General features: G+C 37.2%; 1 protein-coding gene and 1 pseudogene across 2 annotated transcripts in view; one reads left to right on the top strand and one right to left on the bottom strand.

Annotated features, from left to right (window-relative positions):
- The window catches only part of ANK2 (ankyrin 2), a 347,463-nt gene that overhangs the window by 311,197 nt on the left and 8,328 nt on the right, over nt 1-27,938 (bottom strand). The window lies entirely within an intron of this gene.
- LOC137763856 (ubiquitin-conjugating enzyme E2 N-like) lies at nt 7,258-7,760 on the top strand (annotated as a pseudogene).

Here is a 27,938-nt window from a genome sequence, read left to right as displayed (position 1 = left end):
CCACCCTCCCTATCCCACCCCTCTAGGTGTTCACAAAGCACCGAGCTGACCTCCCTGTGCTCTGCGGCTGCTTCCCACTAGCTATTTTATATTTGGTAGTGTATATATGTCCATGCCACTCTCTCACTTCACCCCAGCTTACCCTTCCCCCTCCCCGTGGCCTCAAGTCCATTCTCTATGTCTGCATCTTTATTCCTGTCCTGCCCCTAGGTTCTTCAGAACCATTGTTTTTTTTTTGTTTGTTTGCTTGTTTGTTTTAATTCCACATATATGTGATAGTATATGGTATTTGTTTTTCTCTTTCTGACTTACTTCACTCTGTATGATAGTCTCTAGATCCATGCACCTGGCTACAAATAACTCAATTTCGTTTCTTTTTATGGCTGAGTAATATCCATTAGAGATACATTTTCAGAAAAAAGTAACCTGAATGAATTGCTTATTTATACCAGATGTATAAATATTTTACATACTTGCTATTGGCTAGTTTCTTTAATGAGACTGAGATTTCTTATTTCCTAAGCAACACTGTCACTATAAATCAATACATATATGTTATGGTTTTGAAATTCAATGCCCACATGATTTTGTTTGGCTCAGAGGGCCTTACAGATTACATGGTGGGAGGAATACATTGTAATCCCCCTTTCCCACTCCTTATACCCATCAGTGATGGAACTGATTTGTGCTTCTGAAAGAAGATGGAGTTGAGGACAAGATGCAAGTCACTTGTGTAATCTAACTGCAGAACTAACTAGGAAATTATAGAGAAATGCACTGTCCTGTCCAATGGAGCTGAGGGCATGTATCAGAGAGTAACTCACACTGCTTGTGCCCAAGCTGCCCAGACATGTTTCCATCTTTGAGACTCAGACAGATTTTTGTAGTTTTAAGCAGGACCACTTTCACAAAGATGGCTCAAAATTTATAGCAGAATTTATATGATATTTTAAGAAACAGAACAATGAACTCTAAATATATAAAACTTAAAGAGAGAGCTAGGAATAAATTACCAAGGCATTCTGTCTTGTAATAGTCATAAGATGCAAAGTATATTGAGTTAGAGTATTTAAACCACGTTTTCTCTCCTCTCTTGTATAATATTCTCAACTGAAGCAATTATCCACAACAGAGGAATCCACTCATTATGTTTCAAATACTGAAGCTGAATTGGTTTTGTAAACAGTCCAATGGATAAAATGAAAGGGTAAATTGTGCACTAAAACTAAACATGTTCATTAAGCTTTAATAATCATGGCATTTCATCATTAATAATAGTATAAAATTAATTATTAAATAAATTAATAAAATGTATAGCCATTAAAAAACCTGAATATAAACGTAATCCTGCAGAAATAAGAAGTAACGCATTCTTGTACCAAATGAAGCTGAATTATTGTACACATTTGCTGCATATTTAAATGCAAAATGTAGATCATGCAAATCCAAAACCAAGTTAGTACAAAATGTAAAATTTTTGTACGTTACAGATTTTCATGTATTATTTATTCGGCAAATATTTATCAAGTACTTAGAAGGTGCAGCCACTGTACTAACTGCTGGGAATACAAGTAGGATCCAGTTATTTTACAGGGAGTAAGATGGAAAAGCGTAGAATGTAATGATTGAGTTTACTTAAGTAGAAAAGATTTCCTTAAAGAAATAGCATCTAATCTGAGACTTGACAGATGAGCGGCCAGTTTTGCTTGTTATTAATAAATAATTTTTTATCATCATTAAAAGCACTTATCATTTATCATGTAAAACCATCTGAAGTCTAAACCAACAGCTATTACGTGTTCTCCACAAGTGATTTAAATAATCTATTCAACCATCAAAACACCTTGACTGTAAAGCAGAACAAGGCAAGATTCTGCTAAGAATAGTTGCCATGACAGCAAAAATTTCCCCAACAATTGTCAATGAGAATAAAATTTTTACATTAAAAATAGATCTTTCTTTCTATTAAATATTCAGCTTCTTATTACTTTATTACTAAATGGTCCTTAATGTCATGCTGCTAGGATCGAGATAGTTGAATTAGTGATTAACTCAATTAAATGGAAGCCAGCTTTATTAATTTGTAAAAAAATGTCCAGTCATTGTAGCAGGGCATCAAAGACTGTTATCATGGAGTGGAATCATGTTCTTTAAAGGAACTAACGACTATTTAGAAATATACTCCTTTTAAACTTAAAAGCAATCATCATACATAGGAGTTTCCCGCTGATACCAGTTTACGCTGAGCTTAAAAATCTAAAGTGGTAAGTGGTACTAGATATACACAGTACAAATCTTATTAACAGGCCTAATTAAACGAAAAGACAGTCTGAGTTGGTGAAAATTCCATATTATAGTATTTTTAGAAAGAAATTCAACTTCTTTAAAATACACAAAATAATAGATTTCTAGATTCTGATAAGAATAATATATATTTTGTAAGTAATACCTTTGAAGTGTTTGAAAATAGTTTGTTCGTGTATTTTATAGATTTAAATTTTCCCATACAGTTTTGTTTATACTGTCAATGTGTTGATAGTGGATCAATGCGGAGGTTACCACTGTGTCTTTTTTCTCTGCCATCCTCTCCCTCCCCATCCCTGCTGTTTTCTGTCCACAGCGTCCCTGGTCTCACTCTCTCCCACATCTCCCTTTGTCCTTCTGTCCTAGGGAGATGGATTCCCAATACAAAGGTGTAAAAAAGAATACAAAATCAGTGGGTTACTTGCCCACTAACCAAGAGGTGACAGGGCACAAACAGGAAAACTAGTAAGCAGGTGAAGCCAGCTACAGATGTAATGGATTTTTTTCCAAGTAGCAGCATTTCTTGCCTTCCATTTGAAGGGTTTCTAATGGCCTTTCATATACGTATGCTAATTCCAGGCTTGAACATTTTAACCTGTTTGAGAGTATAAAGTCATGAAATTGGTTTTCCTGTGTAGCTTAGTCACTCACAACTGTAATCACCTAAAAATTGGTCATGGCTTGGAGCTTCCTTAAAAAACTAAAAATAGAGTTATCATATGATCTAGCAATACCACTTCTGAGCCATATATCCAGAAGAGATGAAAACTCTAATTCGAAAAGATACACGCACCCCAATGTTCATATCAGCGCTATTCACAATCGCCAAGACATGGAAGCAACCTAAATGTCCACCAACAGATAAATGGATAAAAAAGATATGGTAATATGTATATACAATGGAATATTACTTAGCCATAAAAAGGAATGAACTAATGCCATTTGAAGTAACATGGATGGACCGAGAGATTATCATACTATGTGTATTAAGTCAGACAGAGAAAGACAAATATATATATATATATATATATATATATATATATATATATATATATATAACTGAATCACTTTGCTGTACACCTGTAACATTGTAAATCAAATATTCTTCCATTTTTAAAAAATTAAAAATAAAATAATAAAAATAAATAAAAAAATAAATTGGTCACGGCTCGATTTAGAAAGTGACCTTTCAATATGATTAGAACCTAAGGTTTATAGATAGTAGAGTCTATATCCACTATATTGGGTATATTTTCTCGAAATGATATGGGAAGGAGGCCTTCCAAAATGTGCACTTAGTAAGCAAAACTGTATTTCCATCAAACAGTTTAAAAGTCTTCCCAGGGCTTTTATACTTTATATTGATTTTTAAAGTCTTCTAGTGATAAAGAATAACAATGGAAAATATAGCCATTAGGGGTTGACTGTGAAATGACAGACTGCTCTAACAATAAAACCAATTCTACCTTAATAAACCACACACAAATCTCTTCCTCAGGAGAGCAATAGCGACTGTTTTGCTCTAGAGATCATCTTAAAGCCTAGCTAACCATGTGTCAAGTTCATCATTCTCTGAGGTCACAAAGGACCACAGCCAGATTAGCTAGAACTGCATCTGCCAGAAGCAAGACATTAAGAATGTCAGGGTGGCAACTGGCTCTCCTCTCTTAAATGAATGGTTAAAATTGCTTTCTGTTATCATCTTTGATTAGGTTTGAATATTTTTTGCTTTAGTTCTTGTGTAGGTTCCACCTGTTTTACTATGAGAATTTTAGGAGGAAATGAGCCTTCTCTAGGTTTTAATTTCTCATTTTTAGAAAATAAATGGGTTATATGAAATATTCTGCGACTTTCCATCTTTGAAACTCTCCTCTAAGATTCTCTAATTTGGGAATTAGCAATTTTACTTGTATATTAAACTATGAGTTTGACAAGAAAGCAGCTTACTATTTTGCATTATTTTTACATGAATGGCTAACCCTAAAATACCCTCTGGCAGTTGGTTCTTCTAAGTGCTTCAGTGTTCCTTTTTGAACTTTGTTTAGAATACTTATGGGTAAACATTGCTAGGTACTGTGCAGCAGAGGTTTGACAATCAGCCTACCTAGGAGGCTCCAAATTTTGGTCCACTACTTACCAGTCAATTGACCTTGAGTGTATTGCCCAGTTTTTCTTAGCCTCAGTCTCTTCATCTTTAAAATGGCAACAACAATAGTATATCATAGTACTGATGAGAAGAATCAAGAAGACGAGGCACATAGAATGTTTTGTATAATGCCTGGCACATGGGAATTGTTCAATAATTGCACTTACATGTTTTTACATTTCTTTTCTCTACTAGGTTGTAACTAGACAGAGAACATTGGTAGCTACCTCTTGATGTGTCACCATAGACACCCAATCTAGAAATCCAGCAGTTAGCTTTACACCCCGTCTATACCTGTTGATCTCACCTCCTTAATATTTCTTGAATTCTTCTTCCCATCCCTGACTACCAATGCGCCCACTGAAGAAATCCACATCTATCCCCTGGATGATAATAGCATCCTTACATGTCTCCCTGACTACATAGCTGCTAAAGTGACTTTTCTATAATACAAATATGGCCATCATTTCCTCTCTTGATCAAAACTCCACTGCCTAAAGGACAACGTAGCTTGGCTTTTAAGGATCTCAAAAAATATGGTGCCTGTTCAGCTCTTTGCATACCAGGCTTTAGAAAAAAAAATCATAGAATGATCTCACGGAGAGCATCAGGGAAGGTTTAATCAATAAGGTAGAAGGAGAATCAGAACAGTACACTGTTCTGTAACAAACATCAATAGTATTTCTCCTTTCTCAAAAAGGTAGGAATACTGCTCTATAAATTTGGTAATAAAACAGCTAAAGAAACCGTAGCAGGAAAGGCTCACACCTGGGTATTTTTCTATTCTGACAAGAAAGAGGAAAATGTCTATCTACCACAAAATTAATAAACTTTTAAAAGACAAAAGAAATCAGTGCTGATAACTCTGTGAGGTTTAAGCTTCACTTTAGAAAAAAAAAAAAAATCATAATTCATCTGGGTCCAGCCTATGCCTCGGACAGGCTGTAACTGCTAAATCATTAGTAACGCAGTGTTTCACTTGACCTTATTTCCCCAGACACCACTGCCACTACTGACCAGCAGCGTCCAATATGCTGAGAGAATAATGTCATAAAAAATCCTCAGCAACTCTGCCTTCTGGAAGTGCTGCTCGTGCCAGTGACATCACAGCTTGTCAGCTCAATATGCCACTGGCATATGGGTTCACTTTAAGTGGTGATAATAAATTGCACCAGGCCATCCAGTTGCACTGCATTTTGAGATCACATTACAAAGCTGCATGAAGTCCTGGGCAAGGCAGGAGGACTGATGCTATTTTACTGTCTCTTTAGCAACATTATGTACTTGAAAAGGAAAAGAAATCATGAGAAAAATATGAACATAACCATCTAACAACTAACTGTAATTTACAAACTTCTTTCTTACCTGCTTTACAGGAGATAGATAAAGCCAATATGATTCCAATTTTAAAGATAAGTAAACTGGAGTTCAATTGAGTTTCCCAAGGTCACTCAATAAGATGTGGCCCTCACGTCTTCTGTCTTCATATTTTCTGTATTTATTGCATGAGCAGAATCAGACAGACCAGTCCTTGGTGGTGTCTGCTTTTTATGCAGGCATATTCAATATACGGGAGCAGGGCCCCTCTTGAGAAACTTGGGCTTGGACTATTGTTCTCTGTAATAGCATGGATGGCCAGCTGCTGGCTTTGATTCAGTAGCCAGTTGTAAAAAGTGAACAACACTTGCATAGAAGCAAAGTAGAAAGCAGCCCTCCTTGGGGACAGCTTGAACTCAATAAATAGCTCCATTAGCTTAAGGCGGGAGATATGCACAGGGATACAGATAGAACTCACAAAGGCACTGTTTCTTTCTACCTTTACTAATTGGATCTAACTTCTTTCAGTGGTTACTGGTTAATAGGACTGGGCAGATGGTCCTTAGAATTGAGGGGACATTAAAGGTTCATTTCTCCCATATGCCTGTTCTTAAACAGAACCACCCTTAACACCATCTCAGATTTTTTTGTTATATTTCTTTAAAATTGTTTCCTAATTAAAGAAGTCACATAAGCTCATTAAAAAGATTTTGAATTATGCAGAAAATTATCAAGAAAAAATTAAAATCACCTACAATTCAATACTCTAGCTATGGCCGTTATTACATTTTGATGTGTTTCCATTCAATTTTTTACATGTATGTTTCTATCGTTTTCAGAATTAACTTTATTATATCCTGCTTTTTTTCTCTTAACATTATATGAGCGAAGCTTGATTATACGATGAGAATCTTCCTATTAAATATTCTTGAAAATTATTTATTTAAATGGCTGCATTTTTCTCTCATATGGATACACCAAAATATGTTTACCCTCGCTTCTATGGTTCAACAGTCAAGCTTACTTTGCTATTGATAAAGAATGGCGCAATGATCATCCATTTACAGAAATGGTTGTTCAAGTTTCTGATTATTTTCTTAGACAATCCTAGAGAGGGAATTACTAGCTGAAGGAGCATTAAGATTCTATGACTTTTAATACAACTTTTTTTTTACTACAACTATGACTTTTTCTGTTTTTAAGAAAGCACCAGCAATATATGAGGGACCCTTTACATTCATCAGCTTTAAATATTATGTTCTATATTTGTTTGAGTTTGCTAATCCAAGAGTTTGTGAGTATTCCTGAAATATATTTTATTTTTAAAGACATTCAGAGAATGAGATTTGACACCCTCCCTTGACAAAACCCTGCATGACTGATTGAAGATAAACTGGCTTTGAATATAACAAAGTCTAAAATGTTACAGACACTTGTTGTTGTTGTTTGATGCAGAATAAAATTAGGAACAAGAGATAAAGTGGGCCGGAGACCAGACCAGAGGCCGAACTCGGGATCCGACAAGATGGCCGGGCTGCCCCGCAGGATTATCAAGGAAACCCAGTGTTTGCTGGCAGAACCAGTTCCCGGCATTAAAGCAGAACCAGATGTGAGCAACGCCCGTTACTTTCACGTGGTCATTGCTGGCCCTCAGGTATTGCCCCTTTGAGGGAGGGACTTTTAAACTTGAACTATTCCTTCCAGAAGAATACCCAATGGTAGCCCCTAAAGTATGTTTCATGACCAAAATGTATCATCCTAATGTAGACAAGTTGGGAAAAATATGTTTAGATATTTTGAAAGATAAGTGGTCCCCAGCGCTGCAGATCTGCACAGTTCTGCTATCGACCCAGGCTTTGTTAAGTGCTCCCAATCCAGATGATCCGTTAGCAGATGATGTAGCGAAGCAGCGAAGCAGTGGAAGCCCAACGAAGCCCAAGCCATAGAAACAGCTAGAGCATGGGTTAGGCTATATGCCATGAATACTATTTAAATCTATCCAATCATCAAGTGCACGTCACTTCTCCTGTTCTGCCAAGACTTCTTCCTTTTTTGTTTGCATTTAATGGACACAGTCTTAGAAACATTACAGAATAAAAGCCCAGACATCTTCAGTCCTTTGGTGATTAAATGCACATTAGCAAATCTATGTCTTGTCCTGATTCACTGTTGTAAAGCATGAGTAGAGGCTAGAAATATCATCTGGATTGTTGCAAAACATTTAAAAGCAGTAGCCCTTCTCTGCTTTTATTCATTTCCCCCATCATGGTTTAAGTATAAAGCACTATGAATGAAGGTAGTTGTCAGGGTTAGCTGCAGGGGTGTGGGTGTTTTTCTTTATTATTATTTTTTTTTTAGTGGTGGAGGGGAAGGTAGCTTTATTTTAATTTTATGGGCTCCTTTCCCCCTTTTTATGGTGATCTAATTGCATTGGTTAAAAGCAGCTAACCAGTTCTTTAGAATATACTCTCTAGCCAAGTCTAACTTCATTTAGACGCTGTAGATGGACAAGTTTGATTGTTTGAACCAAAATGGGAACATTACACAAACGTCACAGCCCTCACTAATAACACTGTGATTTTGCTGTCAAGTGTAGAATCCTCCCTTCAATTAAAAGCTTGTGACCACTTTGTATGGCTTGTCTGGAAACTTCTGTAAATCTTATATCTTAGTAAAATATTTTTTGTTATTCTACTTTGCCTCTGTACAGTTTATTTTACTGTGTTTATTTCATTTTTCCCAATGTGACAATCCTATTTAAAAATTAAAACTGATGGAACATTCTATTTTGGTCTTCACCGTCTGACAAATTGAATGGTGAGAGATAGATTTTGCCAGTTTCTTTTCACTGATGCAAATTTGTGTTAAGATATATCACTGAATGGGGTATTTATAAGCTGGCTCTGAGCATGCCTAAAGCATCAGTATGCGACATTTTTTACCTCCAAGAAATTTGAAATAAATGTGTTTGCGTTGTCTGATTAGTCAGATGATCATGGGTGTCTTGCCACGATGTTTGAAGATTACTGTAGAGGAGAGTCACAGCACAGCCACTCTTGTGACTGGCTTTGTGTGGGACTCTCACATGTGCCACATTTGTGTCTGGCATTTGCGTTATGACCTTGCTCTTATTTCTTGTCTCAAAACTTCATGTGTGACCACTGGTGTGTATTATTAGGAAACACCAATCTGATAATCACTTGGGGTTTGCTGAGGCATTTATGAGTCTTTCTTACAGACCTGCTGAGCAAATCTCAAGCAGCCAGCTTGCATAAGTGTCATCAGAAAGGCTTCTCCCTTAGAAGGCATCATATCCTCAGTTAATGATTCTTACTGTCATCCCTCTAATATTAGCTACGGAGCTCCTTTTATTCTTTAGTTTGATAATCAGCTCTTTTTTCTGCATTGACAGAGTTCCTCCCCCACAAAACTGTTCTTTCCTACCCTTCCATATCTAATTCCTGATTCTTGCTGTTTTTAAGACATAAATGCAGTCAGTCATAAGTATGTAAATGTTAACCTGTGGGTTGGAACCTTTGTCTCTTGCAGTTTAAGGTAATGGATATTGTAGCCCATCTGAATTTTCCCCACTCTTATTCTCGTAACTTCTGGAGTTTCTTCAGAATGTGGTGTATTTTATTGTGCTCCTATGTAAGATGAAGAATTATCTATTAAAATTACATTTTCAACATAAAAAAAGAGATAAAGTGATACGGAACATGAAGGCAATTTAATCATATTTTGATCATACCATATCTCAAATAAAAGGTTTCTTCGTGTCTTAAGTAATGTAAATCAAGTGCATTTTTCTCCCTTACTGTCAAAAAGGTATTTCAAATTTGTCAACCTGAGTATTTTATCTCTTGTATCTTCTTCTGTATTACAAAAGCTCTTAGCTCCATTTTACATGGGAATGCAATAAAGTCACTGACTAGTCACAGTTGTAAAAATTCACTGATAAATTAAGGAGGAGAAATGATACAAACTCCCCACTTTCTAAGATAAAACCTGACATTGACCCATGCAGCAGATTTTCAACAGGACAACTGTTATCTAATATTTCTCAGCCCACTGAATCACCTCACAACGGATAGGAACATCCGTTCTTATTTTTTTATTTTCTGATTTTCTTTTTTCTTTTTTCTCCTTCCCTCCTTTCCATCTACAATGGTAAGTAGGTATGGAAAAAAACAAAACAAAACAACAACAAAAAATTTCTAGCCCAGTAAAGTCAGATACTAATTATAAATTTCTCACAAAAAATGTACTGAACTATTTCCTACAAAAATGCAACATGATCAATAATCAACTATACTGGATTGTACATTTCAATGCTTAGAATATGAAATTCTACAGTGAATAAAAGAATCATTTTCTAATATCATCTCCTTCAGAAAGCTTGCATGATTAAGTGGATTAATCTACAGTTTACTAAGCTTAGGTAATAGCCTGACAATTAGGTTTTAGCTAATACTGATACAGGAAGAAACTTATCAATTCCTAAGAATATAATGCCTACAGCAATGTTTTTTCAAAATGCAGTATTCTTAGAACCAATAAAAGAATCTCCTGGAATATTTATTTCAATGCAGATTCCTGAGCCATTTCCAAGTTACTGAATCAGAATCTCAGTAGGGTTTGGGATATCTTTTTTGAACAACATCCTCAGATATTCTTTTGCACACTAAAGTTTGAGAAAAGCAGATGATTTCTATATCTAAAGCATAATAGCTCTTGTTGCCAAATATCAACCTAAGGATATTTAACCAGATCTCCAAATCCAGTGCTATTCTGAGAAAAGGAATGTCTTAATAATTATTTGTGAATATACAGCCTTTTCTTGAATCAGAGGCACTGTTGGAAAATAGCCATTCATAAAATATTCTGCCATTTAGCAAAACCTCTCTGAATCACTATTTATAGTTATGTGTTAACTTCAGATTAAAGAGGTGAATAATGCTTAAGCATCTATGCTAGACCCTCTCCCTATGTACATCAGGTCTATTCTGGCATCCAGGTTTCCATGGATGAAGTTTCACAGGCCCCTGTCTTTCTTTCTCATCTGCCATATGCCACCAAACCCACATGCAGTAGGATGGCAGTGGCACAGTATAGTGGATTACAACGGGGTTTCAGAGGTGATTTTGAGGACATCCATTTGAAAAGCAAACGCAATATTATCAAGGTCTAAAGTGAAAAGATCCTCATTCAGGACATGAGGATTGGAACTGAAGAGGAATACCTCTGAAAGTCACATGAATTTAAATGTATTAATCATGCTTAAGGAAATTATCATATGGGAAAATAAGGTGTGATAGATATTTTTAAAATCTGATAAAAAGACACAATTATTGCCAATCAATATTATATATTGTTCTCATTCACAGTCAAGTATAATTTAATTTATTGAAACATGTGCTTACTTCTCTACTGTCCTCAGTTGATTATAGCTGTATAGTTGTAATAGTAATTTAGATACAAAAGTAGTGTTTCTCAGACTTTAGTGTATATACAAAAATCTTTCTAAAATGCAGATTTAGATTCTTAGGTCTGGGGTGGGGCCCAAGATCCTATATCTCTAACAAACTACAGATAATATGAATGCTGCTGATCTGAGGACCACACACTTTGAATAGCAAGGTGCATTTTTATAAGCATTTTTAATTGAAGTACAGTTAATTTACACTGTTGTCTAAAGTGCATTTTTAAATCTATACCTACGGCACCATACATAAGGCACTTTCAACCTTGTGGTTTTAGGAGTAATGTTTAGAGCATGAGAAAAAAAAGTTGTTGAAACATCCCACCATTTCATAAATGTATTTGGGCTCTTACTAGCTAGCCAAAAATTACAAATCCATGGTACTTTTCATAATAGCAATCGACCCCATACTACTTTTCTCAAAATATGCATTAGCTACTCAGTGTTCACAGAGCTGGCCCCATTCTTTCTCATCCTTGACTTTGACTCTCTTCCTGGACACCCAACTCTGACAGTCAAAATTTTACACATTTAAAGTCCATTGAAATATTACCTCCTTCATGAAATGTTTCCTGATGGCCTCAATAGAATGTAATTTCCCCTCCTTCCAAATTCTCATACTTATCAAATAGACAAATCATTATAAACACTGTCCTTTGAATATCTACTTGGACTTGGACATCTATCTTTTCACTTCCTTTAGACCAGTTGTTCTTTCTCAAATCCAGTGGCACATTATGCATATGAGGAGACATATGACAGAAACTGAGGCCACATGCCTCACCTAAGACTAATTAAAGCACAGTTTCTGGGGAGTGAGACCCAAGCATCAGAATTGTTTTAAATTTCTGGGATTCATGGCACCACAGTTGAGAATCACCATCTTAGATGGTAGGCCCTCCAAAGGGTCGCACTAGGTCTTAGGCATAAGCATTTATAATAGTATACTCAATTCAACTCAATAAATATTTACTAAGGGCCTTGAACACTTAATAGTAGGCACTTAATAAATACACATCAAATTGAACATTTAAATTTGTCATATTTGAACACTGGGAAGAAAAGGAAAGCGCATCAATCAAACATTTTAATTCTTCACAACACATTCTTAGGTGATAGACTATCAAAACAGACCAAATCCTTTGTATAAAAAAAATTTGAAATTGTTGATCTATTCCTCAACTCCTCTGCCATCACATGTTCACTCTGTAGATTAAGATTTTCCATAAGACTGCGTCCAATTTACTCTTCTTTGTTCAGAAAAGCACTTTTCTCCTCTCTTCAAGTTGAATAGATATTACAAATCATTAATGGAATTTTCAGCAGCAACCATACTGGAAATAATCAGCTGACATCCAAGGTAGGGCACACTTTTTGCTGCTGTCAAACAAAATTAATCACAAGTTTCCAGCATGCTGAGTAGAGGCGGCCTGGGCTCCATCAGATGAGGTGTTTCTACAGCCTGGCAGCCGTCGATGACCAGCAGGAGAGCCAAGCTGTTTTCAGAAAACACCGCAATGGGTTTCTGTATCTTCTCTTCTTTTCTTTCTTTTTTTCAATTCCTAAGGGAGGATCTCCTGGCAATGTACCCAGGAGATTCCAATGCCATGGAAACAAGGAAGTGGAGTGTTTGAAAAGCTGGCTGTAGGAAAGAATGCCATTCTCCTTGCTTTGTTCTACCTCTGCGTTATAGTCTTTTGCAGAGGACTCGGGGAATTATTTAAATAATTCAGGCTGAGTCCTAGTTTCACCTGAGTTACACAGATGACCCAGGTATACTAGGTTGCCCTGGCCATATTACCCAGATATATCTATTCTAGTATTCTTCACTATTATTTAGTAGAGATCTAAGTTGTATATGCTCAATCAATAATGAGTTAATTTACTCATTATTTAAAAAATAAACTGCCAGGTATTGTGCAAAACTCCAAGAATTGACACAGTGGAGAAAATAGGCAGGTCTACGAACAGTACATTTCAATTGTCATAAATTGTATAATAGAGTTTGAATAGGGACACTCTAATATTTTTAATTACAGCACCCAATAAACAATCTAAACACGTACTTTAGGAGCTAGAAAGGAAGGACAGCAAAAAAAAATTTTCTTGAAGTAACTGTTTTTTTAAGAAAAAAGAAAGAACAATCAAAGTCATCATGGTAATTTCTTGCACTTACATTTTGGTTGAGTGTTGAATAAGGCATTGTCATTGCCTAAACAACTTCCCTATACAACTCTCTGAGGTGATCTCACACCCCATCCCCCCCGATACCTCTAAGAAAATAATCTTCTAATTTTGAGAATACCTCATGCTTACTTTATTTGAACATCACAAAGGCCAGTCTAGCAAGAAGACTGACACTTGAACACCTGGATAGACTGGCACTTGAACTCTGCAGCATTCATAACACAGTTTTCCGGTACTTCCCTGGTGATCCGGTGGTTAAGAATCTGTCTTGCAATTCAGGGGACGCTGGTTTGATCCCTGGTCGGGGAACTAAGATCCCACATGCCGCAGGGCAACTAAGCCCATGTGCTGCAACTACTGAGCCCGCACGCCACAGCTAGAGAGAAGCATGTGCACCGCGATGAAGACCCCGGGCGCCACAACCAAGACCCGATGCAGCCAAAAAATAAATAAATATTTAAAAAAACCCCACACAGTTCTCCCTGAGAAATTCAACTGTCTATGTTGCTTGAGTTTGCTTGCTATATGACTCTATACAACTGAATCTCTGATTCATTCCTGCCTGCTAGAGATGCCCTAGACAGAGGATCTGGTTTGAGCACATAAAGACTGTTACAGAAGCTGTGTCTTATTGGCCTTCTTTCCCATACTAAGTAACCCTTAGGTTATCATGAAGCCAGAGCCCCCTCCTACTTATATCAATAGGCCAATGGTAAAAGTGTTGGTAAAAGTTGGGGGTTAGTTGGTAAATGCCTCCTCAAGGTACTTGTCTTTCTGTCTGATTTCTTTGGCTGTACAGTGCTGATTTTATTTAAAAGAGGGGAGGGGTAAGGGGTACCGCTATCTAAGCCTAGACCAGATTATAAAGCTATTATGGCAACAAAAATCCTACCAGGGGTGCGGGTAGTGAGTAGGGAAGAGTAAATATGTTAGTGGATCAAGGAAAGAGGAAGCCTGGTTAAGGAGAAGGTGGATTTAAGTTTGGGAGGGAGTTTTCTGGCAGCCAAGGTAGGCTACAGTCCAGGTAAGGTACAAGATATGAAATATGCGGAGATGTCCACAAAGTCCTGCCTGATCCCTCGGTCTGAGTAGTGAACTGTACTATGCATTTCTATAGCACTCTTTAAAAATACGTAGCATGGCCTTCATTGCAGTGAACTGTAAATGCTGTTTATTATCGAGCCTACCACCCTGTCAGCTGACTGACGCTGGAAACCATGCTGTTGTATCTGTCAGTCCCTGCCTCTAATTTGAGTGAAAAGACATCAGGCCTAAGCTTCTGTCAGCTCCTATTTCATTTAGGCTTCGTTTTTAAATAAATGTGAGGCAATTAAGACATGTACAATATACATGAGAAGCAGTCATTATTTTAGGACTATGGGATGGTTGTCATCTCAATTTAAAGTGAACTCAACCTTATTCTTAGGGCTTTCTCCTGTCTATTATTTCTTTCTAAATAAATCTAACTAGACATTCTTGGCTCATCACTTCTCTGGGGTGTGATAGTGTCCCTTATCCATCACCATTACTGGGTGTTATGATAGGTACCAAGGGTTTACTAAGCAAGTAAATATAAGCATTTCAAACGTCCCAAGGGCTTATTGTCTTATACAGAAAAGACCAAGGCAGAATGGAAGGTTAATGACATATGGCATAAATTAATTAGTATCTAAGGGTTTTCAAAAGACTCAGTGCATTCAGTGGCAGCAGTGAGTAAAGTCGGGAAAGTTACACAAGGGAACGAGGGCACTGGATCTCTATTCAAGGAAATGTAGTACAGTCAGACTGAGTAGGAATGGTTGCTGCAGAAGAAAATAAAGAGTGTTTAATTGGTTGATTTCGAAATTGTAGTGATAGACTCACAGGGCAAATAAATATTCTGTCTTTCAGACAAATGCAGTGCTTTCCTGATATACCAAAACCAAGCAATTCAAGTAACTGCATTTTTGTTGGAATTCAAACTCAGAGTCACTAAGTTTAGTTGGAATCAGATGAAAAAATTCAAACAGTGGCAATGCCATTTGTACTGATTAGTCCCAGAGTAAAAGATGCCAAGTACTCATGTGTTTAGAGAATCAGCACTACACTTCTAATTAGAACTCACAATTTCATGAACTCTAGTGAGGCCGAGACTTTTAAAATGACAAAGTGACAATGTTTGCATTCTAGGAATAGAGCTCAGTAGAGGACAAAGGAAAGCCGATCAGCTTTGTCTAGCAGAAGGGAAAGCATTCCACGACAAGAGAAATGAATAATAGTACATTTTAATTTGGAGGATATAAAATGTCTCTCTGAGCAGAAAGGCATGGAGAGGAGAATTTATGTGCCAGTCCTCTGCAGTGTCCACCCAGGATGAAGAACAAAATAGACAAGTGGTATAAAGACTGACGTGTGGGCTGACCCTCAACACAAGAGGGTCATACGAAGCCACAATATTGACCAGAACACCCAACTGGGCTTGGGATAAGATGGGTTAGATTATTCCGGTCAAGTGTCAATACAGAGGGAGATAATACCAATTTACAGCACAGTGTAAAGCTGTAAAGGCCCTGCACCTAGAAAACAAGATGAAAGGGGGGAGGAGGTTACCAGAGTCAAACAGAAGAGACAACTCTGGCAGTAGCGCTACAGGTAGAATAGTCATGCATCCCTGATGGAGGCCAGAGAAGGAGGAATGAATAGGGGCTGTGGTAAAGGTAGAAGTGATGAGTTATAGGAACACACTGGATATTCAGTATGAGAAAGAACAATGAGCCACATGCAGTCCCCAAGGTTAAAGAGAAACATTACCCTTTAATGGAAGAGTTTAGCATAAACGATGATGCACTAAAGAGATGAGCAGTTCTTTCTTGTCCTATTTAGTTTCATTCGGTAGCAAAATACTCAGTTTGAGATATCATATAGTTGTGTCAAAGGCCAGATGCATTATCTGACTTTTAAAAGACTGACTGCAATAGGGAAGTCTCACGAACGTATGTGGATCTTCTTTGATTGTGTTATCCCTTCTCTTACTAAGTACACCTTCTCCTCTCCCAGTCTTCCTGAGGCGTGTAGCTCTTGCTAATCATCCACCGTAGCCCGTGCTGGAGACCTGGATGACAGCCTGCTCTAATTTGGCTCATTTGATGGCTTGTGCCAATAAATTCTACAATTCGGCTCTCCAGGTGGCAAGGGTGTTTTATAACAAATTGCTGGCTAATTAGGGCATAAATGTTCTTTTCTTCATTTCTCCATGACCTTGCTGATTACATGCCCAGCGTCCTCCCTCCCTCCTTGTTCTACAGTATCCCCTGCGATCTGTTCACATCGCCTGTTCCTTCTAGGACTTTGATCTTCATTTCCAACTTTCTTAATCCGTTGAATCTGACATCACTTACTTGATTTTATATCTTTTCAGTGTTTCCCTAAATCTAGAGTGGTACTTTATTATTTATTTATTATAAAATTGCCTACATTTGGGGACTCTTAGCCATGTCGTTATTCTCTTGGTAACAAACATGCAATCATATGAGTCATTTCTGATCATTCTCTTTTTTTTTTTTTTAATTTTATTTATTTATTTATTTATTTATGGCTGTGTTGGGTCTTCGTTTCTGTGCGAGGGCTTTCTCCAGTTGCGGCAAGCGGGGGCCACTCTTCATCGCGGTGCGCGGGCCTCTCACTATCACGGCCTCTCTTGTTGCGGAGCACAGGCTCCAGATGCGCAGGCTCAGTAATTTGTGGCTCACGGGCCTAGCTGCTCAGCGGCATGTGGGATCTTCCCAGACCAGGGCTCGAACCCGTGTCCCCTGCATTAGCATGCAGATTCTCAACCACTGCGCCACCAGGGAAGCCCTGATCATTCTCTTGATCCTCATTTGATATCAAACTCTAACCTGAAATCTGGGAAATACATGCAGGTGCTTCTCGAGGCACTTTTCTAATCCATTACTAAAATAGTATATTTTTATTTGCTTTTCATCATATGTTATCAAGTTAAAATTTTCCGAAGTTTTTAGGGGATGCCTATTTGTATGACATTCACAATACAGCAACTGGTAGAAGCAAACAAGGGTAACACAAGTTTAAAGGACTTCCAGGGACCTCTAGTTTGCAAATTATTTTAAAATAACAAAGTAAATATTCTTATAATAATTTCCATCACCACTTACATGCAACACATCTAGTATATACATAACTAATTGCCTCAATTTTGTGTATCTTTACAATTCTTTCATTGTGTAGGAGAAATTCACAATGAAGGCAGGAAAAGCTTAAAGAATTTTTAGCAGCTAGTCATAGGCAATTATTAGCAGATTTGTTTTGTTGCAAAGACGTGGCTATAAAGTTCAGATCTTTCCGACACTCTGGAGAAAACTGAAGAAAAAAATAAAATATCACAGAGAGAGATGATTTATTTTGGGTTTCTTTGGGAATAGTTGCCCAAATCATCTCTTTAACTTGTGATCTTTAATGATCTCTTTAATTTAGGAATAACTGCCCAAATGATATACTTAATGTCCCAACTGTACAGACTCATAACAGTATGCTTAGAAACTCAACTAGCATTACTCGATGGCCCCAAAGACACAATGACTGTGTGACCAATGGACAGGAGAACAAGCTTGGTCCACCTAACCAGGGAGAAACATGTGACCAGTTAACTTATTTTCACTGTGGCCATGCAGCCTGGGTGAAAAACCAGGCAACTTTAGACTCACGGTTTGGGTTAGCATATGCAAAGTGCAGCCTCAGAGGAATACTTGTTAGAATCTAAGCCTGGCATTCATATGTGGGGAAATCATACCTGGAGGCAAAGATGAGCATTTCTCTTTCCCAGCTCTCCTAGGAGCTCTTCTATCTCCTTTTGTTGTCTCTATCCTAACAATTTCTTTCTTAGCCTTTCTTGTAACTACAGGTGTCGCTCCAAGACTGTCCTCCATCTATGAGTGATTTCATTACTTCTCATGATTTCAACCTCACCACACTGATGGTTCTTAAAATTATACTTGTCCTGATCTTTCCCCCAAGTATCACACATCAAATGTTTGTTGGACTTTTCCCTCTTCATGTTCCACAGGCACCATGAGCCCCACAGGTGAGAATCGGAACCCAGCCCCTTTCCCTCTGACCCTGCTCCTCTGCTATTAGCTCTGTCAGTTGCTAGTACCGACAGCCACCAAATCACCAGAATTGGACACCTTGGAGTCACTTTTGACTCTTACTCTTCCCCCACTTCACCTCATCACGAAGTCCACTCAGTGGGTTAATCAGACTGATTTACCTTTATCTGTCCCTTCCTCTCCACAGCTACCACCATTACATCTTAGTTTATTACCAGATCACACCTCCCAAGTTTTATAGCTCCCTAAATAAATTCTGTCTCTACACTTTCCCATTCTCTGCAGTCTCCACAGTGATGGAAAAAATAAATCTGGTCATGTCACCCCACTGCTTAAAGCCTTTTAAAGTCTCCTCTTTAGCTACACAACATACAGTCCAAGCTCATTACCATGAGGCACAATAGCTTTACTTCTGCCTCATGTATCATATGCTCTACTTGCTTTTCATTTTATAATCTAGCAACAGAAAACCTACATGATGCTCACTATTGCCAAGGCTTATTCTATGCACTTTACATATATTAACTCACGTAATTCTCACGGAAACTCTATTAGGCAGGTTCTGTAATTATCTCAGTTTTTACAGATGAGGAAACCGAGACACAGAGAAGCTAAATTATTTGTCCAAGCTTACACACCTCGCACACGTCAGAGCCCCTGTCCCATCCCAGACTCCAACCTCAGCCCCAATATGCCCTTCTTTCCAGGGTGTGCCGGCCTGTTTTCACTTCCCCATGACATGAGTCATGCTCTAACTTCTGTCAGAAAAGCTTCTGTTGCACCTGTGCCTGGATCACTCCTACGTATCCTTTAAAGCTCAGCTCAGTCATCAGAACTTGCAGGCGTTCTTGTCTGGCCTTTTCTGTGCTCTTGTACTAGACTATGCACATTTCTATCATGTCAGTTATCATGTAATAGAATAATCATCTATTAAATGAGGGAGACATATTCCTGGGCCTCAAGGAATTAGTATTCTATATTTTGTATTTTGCACCACACAATGTCCAGCCATTAAGAAGCATTCAATAAATGTGTGTTGAGTGAAGAATTAATAATACATGGATGAATAAAGAATACCCCCACTAGTAACCAAGAACCTTTCTTAATAAGAGTACCACAACAACGGAACTTTAAGCACTCACAGAGTGGGTCCAGTAGCCCCTAGAGTCAGCTTACAAAAACTGTAAGAGGCCTAAGTGTGTGTGTGTGCGTGTGTGTGTGTGCGTGTGTGTGTGTGTTGGGGGGGAGGACAACATGAATCAAGGTAGGAAGAGATTAAAAATTGAACCTACAAAGACTGTTCAGTAAAACCAAGCACTTTTATAAGATGGATATGTGTTAATGGTTCGACAAATCCATATACAGTTTCCTAATAATGCTTTGACTTTGGCTACCTTTTCAGTTTGTTTTAAAGTTCTAATTTTAAAAGGCCTTGGGCTTCCCTGGTGGCGCAGTGGTTGAGAGTCTGCCTGCCAATGCAGGGGACACCGGTTCGAGCCCTGGTCTGGGAAGATCCCACATGCCGCGGAGCAACTGGGCCCGTGAGTCACAACTACTGAGCCTGCGCGTCTGGAGCCTGTGCTCCGCAACAAGAGAGGCCGCGATAGTGAGAGGCCCGCGCACCGCGATGAAGAGCGGCCCCCGCTTGCCGCAACTAGAGAAAGCCCTCGCACAGAAACGAAGACCCAACACAGCCATAAAAACAAACAAATAAATAAATAAATTTTTTTTTAAAAAAAAGGAAAGAAAAGAAAAAGGAGACACAAATTTAAAAAAAAAAAAACAAAAAAAGGCCTTAAAGTATCATAAAATATATACCTGGACCTGGCGGACACCAGAGTCGTGACTCCAGCAAAGTAACCCCCCTTTTACACATCCCAGCTGAAAAACAGCCCTAGATCAGGAGCACTAGTATAGCAAGTTCTCATGAAGCATTTGATTAGTAAATATCAAGAAGTTAGCTTTTGCATAATAACCTTGCAAGTGAAAATTGGCACATCACTTGGTGTTAGAAACATGGCCTGTCCTCACCGTCAAGCTGACCTGAGTCTCCTTCATAAGCAGATAAGAGGCCTTTGTAAAGCTGTACCTTGCTCAAGATCAACATTTAAATACTCTTCTCATTGCTAGGCTTTGACTGCTCTTTAAGATTACCTCTAAGCAATAGAAAGATCACTGTTCTAGGGGTCAGGAGACCTTCAGTCTAGGCCCACATCTGCCCTTAATGACTTACATGATTTTGGCCAACGTATTTGATTTCTCTGCATCTCGGTTTCCTCATATAAAATAAGACATTGGGATTTTGAAATTTTAAGCTAATTCCAGCTCTATTTTAAGCTACTTGGAGCCCTACAAGTTTATACTCTCAAAGAAACTAGTATGAATCACACAGTAAATTCACTTGCATGCACACACACATCAACACACACACACTCTTGAAAGAGAGAGAGAGAGATTGAGGGTTCGTAAATATATTGGTTTTGCAATAATAAAAATATCACCTTTGTTATCCACATAGGATAGGTGCTATGGATATTTAAGAGGTATTACATTTGCTTAAATTTCAATTCTAAAATTGTTTATTTGTTAGAGGTTCTACAGATGCACAGAAAATGAATTGCAATTTATGACAGATCATAAATAAAAGACTGTTTACTTCCCAAAGAACCATACAAAGCCATAGTGTTCACACTAGTCTGGATTTTCTAAAAACGGGGAAAATGAGGGGCTTCTGGCGTGGGAAAAACAAAAGATGGCTGTGTGCCACACCGGAGTATAGAGCCCTCCTGGTTAATCCTGGCTGAATCCTGACTGGCATGCCTGCCGTTACATATATACTCACTGAACAATTGGCACCTGCATATGGGAAACACGACTAAAGCAGGCACAATATCCTATCAACATGATAAGCCCCTAGGAGTATTGTCGAGGGAACTTAATCCACACAGAGAGATGGATGAGGTAGGTGGAAGGGACCTTTTTTTTTTTTTTTAACTGTTAGACTCACAGCGAAATCCACTATGTCATATCAAACTCTAAAGGGTTTCAAATTCATGAAGAATTAATGAGGCAAAATTTCTCAAAAATAAGTAATATACATCTTTAACACCAAAAAGCAATACAGTTTAAACTGGACCACACTGCAAAAAGTTCCAAAAATGACTTTCAATGGAAGGAAAGCCATTTGTATTGTACATATCTACTGGGAAAAAAAAAAAAAAAAAAAAAACTTCTTCTGTGTTTTTGAAAAAAAGCATATTTCAGTTTAATGTTTTAGGTCAACCACAAAATAAAACGTTGTACTAAAATGAGCTGAGTGGTGAGCACTCCATAAATAAAGTGACATATGAGCCATCAAATGAAATACAGAAGCAGAAAAGTATTTTTCCCTTTGCAACCTAAACAAATTCTAATGTATTTAGTTGAAAATTAGCAAGAATTATCATAATGTCTACTCAAAGTAGACTGGAGATTTCTTTTTCAGCCTTACTTTTATATTTGCTTGGAGTTTGGTTTCATAATTTTAAAGGTAGAAATATTTTATTATGAGACAAAATACCATTTTCCATAATTCAGTTCTTTGATTTCCAAATTTACATTAATTTTCAAGAATTTTTAAAATTAAAATATAAAAACAGCTATCTATAACTGCCAGCAACTGAAAATAATCTCTAATAAATATCATAGGTGTAGATTACTATTTACCAGTTTATTTGGTCTTCCATCTTCTCCCAACTGAGAAAGTGGCCACAAAAAAACAGAAAATGTTTTTTGATTGTGACTAAAAGCAGTTCTTTTTCCAATGGAAAATGACATATCTGCATCATGAAAGAAATACAAACTTTGACTAGATACATAGTGAAAGCGAACTCAAGAACTACAACATATTTTCTAAGAAAATAATACTGAAGTCCACCTTTCTCAGAATGTCTTATTTTAATAATGACTGTTATCAAATATTATCTTATCTGCAATATTGGCTGCAGATACGATTTTACTAAATGATAACCGAATACTATCACTTAGAAAACATGGCAAATTTTGTGGTATCTTTTGCTATTATTTGGTAATATCCGAAGATTTGTTATACACACATATATATATGAATACATGTTCATATATATTCCACTGGATATATTTTTACCAAATTTCATATTCAACTTCAAAATGTTAGATTCAAGTAGAAATTACACTATAGAACTTGAATTTTGGTCAGCTATAACAAAGACACTTATCATCTGTTACCTAAGTTGGTATAAGCACCTCATTTCCTCAAGGTCACTTTAGGGTCAACAGACATAATTACTTTTCATTGTGGCAGGCCTAGGGAAAATAATCAAATTAGTACTGTAGAAAGAAAAAGGAAAATATCAATTCTATTTTTAAATATGTCAGCTACACAGCCTTGAAATTCCTGGATAAATAATAGGTGAATATGTACTTGACAACTGCCATTGAACAGAGGCAAGGGATCATTCTCATACCCCAGAATATTCAGTATATGGAAAAATGTAGTCAGCCATATCTGCCTAAGTATCAATCACCCCCATGAGGTACTTATTTGTATCAAAAACATTTTAGGAGTTCCATGTTGGATCACATATTCTCAGTTTACTGAATTATTCATAACTGTTCATTTCTTCAATTCATATAGTGTTAAATAATCTCTACTCAAAATAAGGCTCTTCTGGAGGTTTAAAAAAAAATACTATGAAAGGGTGATATGCATTCATATAGAAATATACAAAGAGCTGTATAGTCAGGAGAGAATATAACAAGATCTAAACTCATTAATCACCTTGAAATGAATTTGAGAAACCGTTCCAAAGAGTAAAAATTCCAAAATGCACACTAACATTACTTTCTTTACTACAAAGTATTAAGGAGAAATGTACATGATATTTGAATTATAGATTAGGCCATCTAGGGACTTCCCTGGTGGCGCAGTGGTTAAGAACCCGCCTGCCAATGCAGGGGACATGGGTTCGATCCCTGATCTGGGAAGATCCCACATACCGCGGAGCAACTAAGCCCATGCGCCACAACTACTGAGGTTGCATGCCACAACTACTGAAGCCCACGTGCCTAGAGCCCATGCTCCACAACAAAGAGAAGCCATCACAATGAGAAGCCCACACACCACAACGAAGAGTAGCCCCCGCTCACCACAACCAGAGAAAGCCGGCGTGTAGCAACGAAGGCCCAATGCAGCCCAAAAATAAATAAATAAATAAATAAATAAATAAATAAGTTTATTTTAAAAAATAAATAATAATAGATTAGGCCATCCCATGATAATCTCCACATGACCCTTGACTCCTGGGTTGAAATTTGAGACTGCCATCATAGATCCTGGCATACACAGATGAAAGTAGCCAAACCCACCCTAAGGGGAAGGAAGCCTGTTTGAATATTTGGAAATTCAATTTATAGCTTCCAAATTAATACTCCAGCTGTAGACAAGAATCTAAAATCTATACATGGCATATCACTAGGTTTAGAATGAGGATAATTCATTATAGAAATTTTCTATGACAACAACAATAATGAAGACACTTCAAACATCCAGGCAACTATGAGTTAGAGTATGGTTATAACTTTTTTTTTAAATCAAAAGTTTCTAAGCCATTTACAACATATCACAGCCGAAACTCAGAATAATACAAATGTGTATGTATGTGTGTATATAATTTTTTTCCTAAACTCTTTGACATTGTTATAGGCAGCCTACAAAAAGTATATCCTAATAACCTTTTTGAAAAGAAAAATTAATTGCTCTGCAAAGGAAAAAATACTTCCATTCAGCTAATTGCCTTCACATCTGGATAAATTATAAATACAATGTTGTAAAAATATAATCATCCCTTAAAATTATTATCAGAAAGAAGCAATAAGGAAAGGAACTTCACTATTTCATTGCACTCTGGCCAGTGACTCAGAAAATTGTCCATGATTAGTTCTTTATCTGATCAAGGCATTCTGTCAAAGTAAGAGTAAGTTCCGAAACCACATATACTTGTTGCTGTTGCCTAAAAACTACCTTCACAAATCAGGCATGGAAGCCATGTGGGGTCAGGCCACCTGGAAGAATCTGCAGATGGAACAGACCTCCTATCCTCTCAAAAATGAAGGTTCCCACATGGGCCAGGAGAAAAATGCCTGATTGCCCCATGTAATAGCCCAATCACTCCTACTGATTCTTTAACAACTGGAAAGAGGTCCCTGCTGTGTAATGAGATTATGGAACACATGATAGATTAGTGACCTTTTGAATTAGGACAAGCGACATGAACTCACTAACAAATTCCCCCTTATATTGGAGAGGCTATGTTAAGGGTGTCAGCCATTTGACTAAAATAGCTGAAGCACAGTTGCAAATACCAATGTATAAAGCTTCATTCTTCAGTGTTCCAGTGCTAAGACTGAGAACTCACATCTGGCTTGGATATTGTGAAATCATCTGATAATTTTAGTCAACAACTACATAAAAAACATTTTCCTATTTGGATTTATACTTGTGTTTTAAACTATATTTGAAAAAAATCAATCAAAGTAGCTTTTTAGATTCATTGACCAATCAGTGAAGGCATATTGGTACAATGGGTTTTGGACAATGGGTTTATTTCTTTCATTCTTGATCCTATTTTAATTGTTTAAAACTTTGTTCTATTAGCACAGCACAGGGTTTTGGAGACAGGCAGAATGGTAGGTTTGACCCGGGGTAAAACCTGGGAGAGCTACATGGATTCAATCAGGGAAATCTTTCAATCCCTTTAGACATCAATCTCCTCATCTTTAATGTGAGGATAATATAGTACCCACTCATCGGATTATTGTGAAGAGAAAATTAGATAATCTATGTAGAACTCTTAGCACAATGGCTAGCACCTAATACTATGATAAGCTCTCAATATTTTTAACTATTGCTTTTTATTTTTTTATTTATTCTTGTAAAATGTTGTTCCAATGAGGTGAACTATTTTTCCTAATGAATAATTTTTCTATAGTTAAATTGCTCATCTTATTGGATAAAACATAATTTATTCAAACAAGTTTGACTTCAGTAAACACCATAAAGCCATAGAGAACCTCCATTTTACTTTCATTATTTTACTATTGTTACTCCTCATTTGGATCTTCTAGAAAAGACAGAATTCCTTATCATATTAAGGAGATAGTAATTAGGGAATAATCTTGACACATAAATACGTGTCAATAGAGTATCCATTTTTAAAAAGTGTGTGTCTGGGTCATGGATTTAGGTTTGCAGACATCTAGCAGTATCCTCCTTCTCTGTCTCCCTTTGATCAGCTACTCTTTGAGGTTAAACATGAAGTCCATGCCTTTGAGACTGAAGAGAATTGGTCTGTACGGAATATAGTGGCTAGACTAGCACTATACCCTAAATAGCTGAGCAATTCAAACCAAAACTCAGTCACTATTCATCCTAAAACCCCAGTACATGGACCTACTCAGAGTCTCAGAGTAATGTGTTACTCAAGAACATTTTATTAGTGCTATTCAAATGTGGTTTTCAAAATAGTCTAAATTTATGAAAACAAATGGGTAATTTACATTAAGGCTTTCCATAGTCACTACTATAAATTATAGGCTATGAAGAAAGTGTTGCCAATTTCTGAATTCTCAAAGTACAAATACAAAATTCTCAAAGACTTTTACACATATACTTTATTTTACTCCTGTCACTTGTTTCATTTTGTTCTGTATGCTGTCCTGGGAGAGCCAAATCCCTTTGCTAGAACTAGGGGTAAACTCCACAATGTAAATTCTATTCTAGTATCAGATTTACATGTTCAAAATGATCAAACAACTATAATACCTTGAAACCCACACCAAAAAAACTGCTCTGCAGATAAACCTCAGATACAAATTTATTTTATCCTGCTGAATCACAAACTTTGATGCATGTCTTCAAAAATAGGTGGAAGAGGAGCCACTTATGGGACATTTCCTCAATCCTTCTCCTCACCTGTACTACATAGGATAAAGCATTATCATCAGGATAGAGCAGTACCTTGACTTTCTACAGAGGATGGGAAGCTGACAATCATACTGAAAGGCATATTAGCTTTCTACAGGAGATTTAGAAGACACGTCACACCCTGAGTATGACAAATTTGCCTCCACCCCGTCACAGGCCCACATCCCCATTACATGCTGTGTGACCCGGCAATGCACAGATGTGTGGCATATAGCCACATCAGAGTACTGGAACAGAGGAATGTTTATACAAGTACACTGTTATGATACCCCTCTCGTCTGCATGCTGAGGCAGAACAGAACTGATCCCGATAGGCTATTTACGAAGTCTCTCCGTTGGCCATTTAAACATAAGCTTTGGAACAACTTTTCTACACAGATGATTATACATGATAAATCATGCTAAGCCTCAGTTGCATAGACAATTATTAAATATACTACTACAAGCTCATGACAACAATATACACATACCAAATTCATATGTAGATCTCGTCTTTTGAATTTGACTGATTTAAGAGGACACCGAAATGATTCACTCTGTCAGTTATACAAAAAATACTACACAATTGTGGCAGGCGAAACACGGCTAACACAGATTTGACTGGTGTGTGAAAATTAAGGTAGATATTTATACTCATTTTAATAAGCCAATAGCATGGATAGTGCTAATAATTCTGATGGTGTCTCTAAACTGCTGAATGAAAAGTGTCTGTACTTGTCCTAGTTATTTTCCTTCCTGATTTTCATTTTTGAATATTGGTTTTTAGCTTTGCTGCCACCCCTCTGTGCAATGATTACAAGATAATGCTACAAAATAAGAGAGGAGGGCATCTTGCCACCACACTGTCTCAAATCAGGGCAAATATTGAGAACACCCAGGAAAAGGAATATTTAGGGATACTCATTGTATGAAAAGAGAACTGAAATCCTGACACAGAAAATACCAAATTTCTCATACATAATTCTCATAATGTTTTGTTTCTTTCAAGTTTTCAATAATTTTTTAAAAGTTAGAACACCCTCACCTAAACTGGCTCAATTTGCCACATAGAGATATTTGTTGCTAAAGATCAGCATTATAGTAAATTATTACGTTAAAATACTTATAAAAATGTATCACTTTCTAGTACTTGGTGAAACAGTCTAGAATGGTCCACCTTTCATTTTTAACTTCTTCAAACTTGCAAAATCCACACAGATCCTAACATTTATTTCTGTTTTCATAGTTTTACTTCTAAAACACTCCTTTACTTCTTTCTCTTTAAACTTAAGTGTTCTCTGAAGCGGCAGCCGCTATAACTGTCCTTACTTTATGGGTAGAAAGTCCAAGGCAGCCAGAGGTAAAATAATTGGCCATGAGTCACTCTGCCTGCCGGTGAAGATGGACAAAGACCAAGGG

The sequence above is a fragment of the Eschrichtius robustus genome, chromosome 4 (genome assembly GCF_028021215.1).
Source record: "Eschrichtius robustus isolate mEscRob2 chromosome 4, mEscRob2.pri, whole genome shotgun sequence".
In the NCBI taxonomy this organism is placed as follows: Eukaryota; Metazoa; Chordata; class Mammalia; order Artiodactyla; family Eschrichtiidae; genus Eschrichtius; species Eschrichtius robustus.
Note: the sequence above shows the minus strand (reverse complement) of the source record. Positions and strands in the feature narration are given on the sequence as shown.